Source organism: Mirounga angustirostris, unplaced genomic scaffold (assembly GCF_029215605.1).
Source record: "Mirounga angustirostris isolate CCGP_5_RB_7025 unplaced genomic scaffold, mMirAng1.0.hap1 SCAF_9, whole genome shotgun sequence".
NCBI classification, from domain to species: domain Eukaryota; kingdom Metazoa; phylum Chordata; class Mammalia; order Carnivora; family Phocidae; genus Mirounga; species Mirounga angustirostris.
In genome coordinates this window covers 132,972,004-132,980,491 of record NW_026991717.1, presented here as the reverse complement: position 1 = coordinate 132,980,491, position 8,488 = coordinate 132,972,004, and the positions used below count along the sequence as shown (strand labels likewise).

General features: G+C 46.3%; 1 protein-coding gene across 3 annotated transcripts in view; it reads left to right on the top strand.

The window, feature by feature from the left end:
• The first annotated feature begins 4 nt into the window (after positions 1–4).
• The window catches only part of LGMN (legumain), a 34,510-nt gene continuing 26,026 nt past the window's right edge, over positions 5–8,488 (top strand). The window contains exon 1 of one of the 3 annotated variants that reach the window (XM_064571505.1): positions 5–149. The gene's annotated coding sequence lies outside the window, so the exon portion shown is untranslated. The remainder of the gene's footprint in view (positions 150–8,488) is intronic. The other 2 variants (XM_045901429.3, XM_054513844.2) reach the window with 2 other exon arrangements.

Genomic DNA, 8,488 nt, shown 5'->3' with positions numbered 1-8,488 from the left:
GCGCCCTAGGCCATTAAGGCCTGGAGCCAGGGGAGGCTCCGCAATCACTGCAGGGCGGACATCACGAGGAGGCGCGTTTGAGGCTGCGCGTCGCGACGAGTTCCCACGGTCCTGCCGCCTCGCGCCGCCGCCGCGGTCTTCCGCCACAGGTAACCGCGAGCCCCAGCCGGGGGTCCGGGCCAGGGCTGCCTGTGTGCCGCGGCTCTGGGCCTCACCGGCGGGGTTTTCAGCTCCCGCGGCCCTGAGTAAGCCGCTTCTCACCCTGCGAAAGAGCATTCCGGGAAACGGTGAATCCCAAGGGAAATGCTGCGACCTCTCAGCCCGCCCTCCCGAGGGGTGGTCGTGGGCTGCTGGGGGCTCTCTTCTGTTGGCGCGAGCTCGGGCTGGAAGCCCAGGCGCTTCCTCCGCGCGCAGGGGAGACGGGCGCGGGGAGAGGGTATTGGCTAAGGTCCCACCGCCAGGGCGTGCCGGGCAGGGTCTGGCGCTTGGTTCCGACCTTCACAACCTAGGAGCAGTTCAGGCTCTAGGTGCTTGTAATGTGTAGGATTGCACCCATTTCCACTCAGTCCTCCGTAGCCAAGGGGAAAAGCAGGTAACTACAACAGCAGAAGTACCCAAACGTGTAAAAAGATCCCTTCTGAGAAGTTAGGGATGCTCTAGTTCTCAGAGGCTTGAGCTGGTGGGACTCACAGGGTGATTCACTTAAAGCGTGAAAGTGAAAGTTTGATTAGGCCCCCTGCCCCTTAACTATTAGAGGGGAGGTTAGATGTACATGGGTTATTCCATGCCAAGAATTGTAGAATCTGGGGCCTGGAAGAAGGAACTTTGTATCATGGGCTTCATTTTATAGATGAAAATAAATGCCCGGAGTTTGAGACTTGCCCTGTGGTACGTAGAGAGTGGAGGAGCTCAGCTTTTTTACTGTAGGGTTCCATTCGTTAACAAATGTTCATTGAGCCTTACTTACTGAGCTGGGGTTTTTTTAAAGGGGAGAGACAGTCTATAGAGAATCATTCCAGTTACAGGTTTGCGCAGGGGCAGCATCTAACCCTGTTGGAAGCATCTAATCCTTATTTGTGGGAAGAGGTAGAACTTTGCAGAGAAGCGCCTGAATGGAGTTTGAGGGATGGGAGGAGCTAGTGTGATGGAGAAGAATGTTTCACCTGGAAAACAGCATGGTGAAGGCATGGAAAGAGCCACTGATTTTGGACCACGGTCTTGGAGCCTGGTTGGAACAAGGGATTTCATGTGGGTGGTGAATTTCATGAGCTCTCTTTCATAAGAATAGAGTGGTGCATCTTGCAGGGCCTTCTGTGCTGCTGTAGGAAATTTAGATTTTGTCCTGAAAGCTTGGGAAGCTGCATTTATTTTTTTAAAAATATTTTTATTTATTTACTTGAGAGAGAGAGAGAGCATGAGCAGGGGTGGAGGCTGCAGAGGGAGAAGCAGTCTCCCCACTGAGCAGGGAGCCCGACTCGGGGCTCAGTCCCAGGACCCTGAGATTAGGACCTGAGCGGAAGGCAGACGCTTAACCGACTGAGCCACCCAGATGCCCCCGGAAAGCTGAATTTAGTAGATGTGTATCTTAGGTAGTTGTGTAGTGTGGAAAAGTATTGGAGAGAGGTCCCAGTAGGGAGCACCTGCAGTAATTCCCAGGAGAATTGCTGAGCCTTTTAAAGGATTTTAAAGACGTTGCGGTGGGAAAGGAGAAGAGAGGAGAAAAAATTTTGAACTGTTAGGGAGATAATATACACCATACCTAGTATTGTTCAGTAAAAGTATATTGAAGTGAATACTGTTTTTCTGACCTATGACTATCTTTTGAGGAACTGCCCAGCACTTTTTTTTTTTTTTAACTGCAGAAGTTGCTTTGTAGACCATAATTCAAATCCCAGATTATGATGGGGGTAATTGTCACATGTATTGAGGTGTTGAAATCTGAATGGTTAAGCATATGAGAAGACTCAAATTCTCTTGTAATCCAGGAAATGCAAATTGAACCCATAATTAGGTCACTTTATATCCATCAGGTTATGAATTGTAAGTTCCATACTATTAAGAGATGATAGGTATTTGAGGAAAAGATTCACTACTGGTAGAAGTGTATCATAGAACTATATAGCTACTAGCAAAATGGGTATGTATAGGGGCGCCTGGGTGGCTCAGTCAGTTAAGCTTCTGCCTTTGGCTCAGGTCATGATCCCAGGGTCCTGGGATCGAGCCCCACATCAGGCTCCCTGCTCAGCGGGGAGCCTGCTTCTCCCTTTCCCTCTGCCTGCCGCTCCCCCTGCCTGTGCTCTCTGTCTGTCAAATAAAATCTTTTAAAACAATGAGTGTGTATATCTTAGGATCAAGTGGTTCCACTTCTAGAAAGTAGCCTAGAGAAACAGAGACATTTGTTTGTGAGGAGAGGAGTATTAGGATGTTTACTGCAACGTTATTTATAATGATAAATTTTTGAAACTGCCTAAATGTCCCTTAGAAGGAAATGTTTATAAAGTGGACATATATGTTTTAAAAGTATAATAAAGTGAATGAAGAGAAATGCTAACTTATGCAGCTCTTTCTGCCCATGGGTCCTGTCCCCATGCTTTAATAAAATCACCTTTTTGCACCAAAAAAAAAAAAAAAAAGAAAAGAAAGAAAGAAAAAGAAATGTTAACTTATTTTTTTTTTTTTTTTTTTTAAAGATTTTATTTATTTATTTGCAAGAGAGAATGAGAGACAGAGAGCATGAGAAGGAGGAGGGTCAGAGGGAGAAGCAGACTCCCTGCCGAGCAGGGAGCCCGATGTGGGACTCGATCCCGGGACTCCAGGATCATGACCTGAGCCGAAGGCAGTCGCTTAACCGGCTGAGCCACCCAGGCGCCCAAGAAATGTTAACTTATGATCATGGTTATTTTCTGGTGGTGGGGAGAATGGGACGGGGCATGGGAAGGAATTTCATCTAATATTGTATTTGTTTTATGGGGAGAGAGTTCTCAGATTTGCAAAATATTAACAGTTCATGGGCTCGATGATAGGTAACAGGTGTTTTACATTGTACTTAGTACATTTCTATAATTTGATGTTTACCTTTCAATTTCTTGAATAACTTATAACAAAATTTAGCTTAAGAATTCACATCTAGCTAGAAAAGTCATTCAGTCATTGTGGGAAAATATTACAAACTACATTGAAACCAGGTTTCAAAAATAGTAATTGTGGTAAAAGGGATTCAAGTGTCAGATAACTGAAAATAAAAATGTGGAAAAGCTGTTTACCACTGGGCAAATTTTACTTTGCTAGATTCCAAAATTCTTCTAACCATTAGGAGATTTTAAAAGTGTTTATCGATTGTGTCTATTTGGAAAAATGATTTAGTTACTTATACTTTTTGTAATGTTAAAAGATAATTGTAAAAAGATTTATTTATTTAAGAAAGAGTGAGGGGGAGGGGCAGAGGAGAGACTCTTCAAGTAGACTCCCCGCTGAGTGTGGAGCCCAACCCCAGGGCTTAATCCCATGACCCATGAGATCATGACTTGAGTTGAAACTAAGAGTCAGTGCTTAACTGACTGAGCCACCCAGGCGCCCAAAAGATAATTTTTAAAAAAGGTAAAGCCATCACTCGATACAGGTATAAAAGTGAGCAAGTACTAAAGATTACATTTAACTTATAATGAGGAAATGTAGTGTGATGGTTGCAGCCAGATCAAAGGAGACTCCAGGGTCAGAAATAATGAAATGAATGGGCAAATGGCAGGCAAAACTGGCTTCTTTCTACAACCGGAAATCAACCCAGCCTCCGCTTTACAGAATTCATTTGTATGTCTTTAGATAAGAATTGTTTGCATTGCTGTTACCCAGTTTACAGAGATGTAAAGAAAAAAATTGCATAGAGTCAAAATTAGGTACCTTAAAGGACATGCTATAATCTAGAATCCAGTTTGCCACTGAATCAGAAATTTTCCCTGTAGGAAAAATATTGATTAACCTTAATAAAATAGTTTTCATTTGCGATAAGAGCTAGTTGGATTTTGTTTTTCCTTTTTTTTTTTTAAATTTTTTAAAATTTATTTTTGTGAGAAAGAGAATGCGCATGGGCGGGGGGGTAGAGAGAGAAGCAGATTCCCCGCTGAGCAGGGAACTGGATGCGGGACTCGATCCCAGGACCCTGGGATCATGACTTGAGCCGAAGGCAAAGGCTTAACTGACTGAGCCACCCAGGCGCCCCTGGATTTTGTTTTAATCTCAGTCGTAAAACAGGAAGTTAAAAGGTTTGAGAACTGAATCTGCCCTTAATAATTCAGTTCTACCATCCCATTGCACAGACAATTAAGGCCCAGAGAGGGAAGGGTCTCCCCTGACTTAGCTGTGTGTCCTGTGTTAGAGAAATTGCACTAGACCCTTGTTAAAAACAGCAAGACAGGTTTTATTCCAGCCATTATATTAGGGACAGATACTTCAGTGTAGATCTGAGTTCAACTCCGAATACAGCAAGGATAGTTGGGATTTATGGGCAGGCTGAGAGGGTCAGTGGATGGAAAATTACAAGGGACCTTGATTAGATATCAAAGGTGGGCAATTCTCATGGGATTCTTGGTAAACTGAACTTAGCAGGCCAAGACCTACTTGAGATGGGGGCTCAGAGGAGCTTGACTCAGTTGGGTCAAGGAGGGGTCCTTATCATCTCTCCTTGTCTCTCTTGCATGTGGTCAGTCAGGGTCCACTTATGTTGATCTTATTGTAAGCCCCTGGAGAGTAAAGAGCAGGATCAAAGACCTTCAGGTTTGGAAGGCTCTCTTCAGATGTCATTTTCTAGCTAGCTGCTTTGCTCGGCTTTGATGGATCCCTGTTCCCAACCCAGAACCAGTAGCAAATCAGGACTGGCAGTGAGAGTTCACACCTGATGGTAGTTAAGATATAGGCTTTGGTGTCAGACCTTGGTTTGAACTTGACTTTGATAGTCCTGTGATTGGGGCCTCATTACTTGTATTGCTGGTGACAGTTTATCTAGAATGGGCATTCTGTCCCAAACCTCTCAAATGAATTGAACCTCACTTGCTAGCATACTTCTTTAAGTCAAGTGGAGTCCTTTAATGGAATTACTGACCTTGTGTAGCCCTGTAGCCTGAGAGGGATGCAGGACCAATGGGAACAGCAGAGGACTTGTCATTGGAGGCTGGCAAAATTCATTCGTAAAGGGTTGGCCGTTGATCTTGACTTGTGTGGTTCAGGTTTTCCTTTGAAGGGCTCTTCTAAGAGGAGAGCTCTTTATACACATTGCACACAAGTGCCTTAAAATAGTAGGGTGGCAAAGAGCCTGGTTGGGGGGTGGGGGGGTGACCTGCTGGAGGAAGGGTTTGGGCCCTGAGTGGGGCGTGTTGTGTGCCCACTTTTGGTTACCTGGTCTCGCAGACCTTCACATGAACAACTCTTTTTGTGACAAGCGAGGGGGTGTAGTAGAAAAAGCAGTCTCTGGAACATTTCTGTGTGTCAGCCCCAGCAGTTACCAGCACATTTCTCTCTGCCCAGACTCTCTTTTCTCAGCTCCGTGAACAGAGCGATGAGGCTGGCTCACTGGCTTCTGTGAGGATTGTGTGAAGCATACATTGCATGGCTTATTGCAGAAACCCGTGCAGCATATCAACACGCGTTGCTGTGGGGGACACCTTTTCTCCCCTGGTTAGGGTCACACCTGTCTGTCATTTTCTCCCCACAAATGGTTAGCAGACTCGGCATACATACTTTACAGTCCCCTTGGAGATCTTTCCACTCTCGGCACATCGAGATCCACCTTGCTCTTCTTAAAGGCTCCACAGTGTCCCATCATAAGGGTGTACCATAACTGATTTAGCTAGACAGCCCTCTGTCGATGACCATGTATATTGCTTCCAGCATTTTGCTGTTAGAGATGGGTGGGCTTCCTCGTCTCCTTCAAGTCTTTCCATTTTGAAAAATGATGCCTCCCACTCCTACTGGACGACTCCTCCTGCCTTATATTTTTCCTTAACACTCATCCCCTCTGACAATGTGTGGATTTAAATGGTGTGTCTCTTCCCGCTGGAATGTCAGCTCAGTGAAGGGTTCTGTCATTTGGTTCCCTGTTGGGTGCCTGTGAGCACCTAGTGGGTGCTCAGGCTGTGTTTGTTGGATGTTGGATGGATGGGTGGGGAGACTGCAGAAATAGCTATCCCGAAGAGCTAGCTCAGCAGGAATCACTTACTTTGTCTTCCTGAACTTTTCTCTTTGATAGAACAAGAATCAAAGGTATGTTATGTTGCAAGATTGTGATTTTGTTTTGAGGCTTTGACTTTGCCAAGAATATTGCTGATCAGGAAATGGCTGGGTGAGGCTGCTTGCTTTGAGACATGTTCTTGCTGAGGGCAGTGGAAAGATTGTATTACTTTCACATCTCAGCTTTACCCCAGGCCCCAATGTTTCCCCAAATGGTATTAACATATGTGTTTTTTAAATTTCATTTATTTTGAGCGGGCTTCACACCCAGCGTGGAGCCCAACACGGGGCTCGAACTCACGAGATCAAGACCTGAACTGAGATCAGGAGTTGGATGCTTAACTGAGCCCCCCAGGCACCCCTTAACATATGTGTTTTTTAAGTGACATTTTGCAATCAGTGTCATACTGTGAGGCTTTTTACTTGCCATTCTGTTCAAGGAACCGTACTCTGTGTTTATAAGAAAAAAAAGGTGATAGACAGGAACCATTGCCAGACGTTAACTGAAAGTATCATTTGTGTTTTAATAGGCACTTTTCCTCACTGAGGGGTAGCATGCTAGCATATTAGTAGAAGAATGACAGATGAATTTGAATTTGTAAAAATAACCTGGCGGTGCTTTTTCAGTACCTGCTGTGGTGTTTGCCCATTTAGGCAGTTAGGCTGGTGGTGTCCTTTCCGTGGTTCACGGTCAGGCCAGCTTTGTGATTCTGGTGTTTTATGTATTCTTTTTGTCCCTAAGTAGGAAGGGGGAAAGTCACATGGCAGGGCCTCCCCAGTAATGAGCCTCTTCATGATTCAGTCACATGAACCAAACTCAGAGACTGGTATGTAAACCAGGGAGCCCGTATAATGATTGCTGATGGAAGATAAGAATCAGCCAGGCTTTACTGGTCGCGTGGGCTGAAGGCATATTCTCGCGCCCTAGGGCGGGCCAAAGAGACCACCTGTCCTGGCCCCACCCACTGGTTTACCTGTGGTCTCCGGCTGCTTTCACAGTACAGCGGCAGAGCCAACAGTCGTAAGGGAGATGGTGTGATCTGCAGGGTAAAATATTTACCGTCCAGCCCTTTAGAGAAAAAGTGTGCCAACTGCCGCCCCAGGGGAAGGCTTCCCAGGGAGGTTCAAGTGCCGTCAGGAGGCCGCCGGTGAGCTCAGAATCAAAGAGCTGCTGGTGGGGTCACCTCTGTAGTCACTGTTGCCCCTGCTGTTACCTCCGAGTCCTACGGTGAGCCCCGGTCACATCAGGAGGACTTGGGAGAGCGTCCTCAGGTGCACGTTAACACGTTAATTAAGGCCAGCTGGTTCTGGCACCGGGGTGGCCTGGGCAGTCCACTGCCTTCGTCTGTTCCCTGACCTCATCTGTCCTGTACTGTACTAAAAAACAAAACACAACAAACAAAAAGCATGGCCATTTCAGAATAAGCTTAAGAACAAACCTAGGGTACCTTATTGTAGTTACCCGTTCATCCATGGGCAGTCTTGCAGTGACGCCAAAGAAATGTGGGTATATATTATACAGTAAGAAATGAGTTCCTGGGTGGGGCACCTGTCTGGCTCAGTGGAGCATGTGACTCTTGATGTCAGGGTCGTGAGTTCAAGCCCCACATTGGGCGTGGAGCCTACTTAAAATAAAAATTTTAAAAAAAGAGTTGCGTTCCTAAAGGGGGTATCGGAGGCAGGTAAGGAGTAGTGTTGGCTCGTGGGGCTTTGGACCAGAGGTGAACAAGAGCCCGCCAAGGTTAATGGAGAGCCCTGCTACATCAAAGTTGAGTGCTGGGCATCGCCTGTAGCCTGTTGGAAATGCAGAGTCTCAGGCCCAGCCCAGACCTACTGGATCAGAATTGCATCCCCAGAGGATGGAGGTCACAGTCGGTTTGGAGAAGCACTGGCCTAAGGCGCTTTTAGGTTTTTAAACTTTTATCAGATTCAGGGCTTCCTGTTCCCTCACCTTTGGGGGGAAACCCACTGCTCAGTCCATTTTGAGTTGGAGCAGTATTAGGCACAGGATGCTAAGGATGGTTTCTTAAGCTTACAGGAGGTTCATCCCTTAGCTGGCTGTGTGCCCGCTGAGGACAGAGGCTTCGTCCTGTCCCTATCCTGTCCCTACTGCGTTCAGAGCATCCAGCGTGTTTTCCGGCAGGAGCCTCTGGCTGGCTGTGTGAATGAATAAGCCAGTGAGTGAGTGAGCACTGTTTGACAAATGACAGAAGAGTCTGAGGTCAGCCTCGTGGACTTTGTTCTGCTGAGTCCCTACATCTCAGAGACT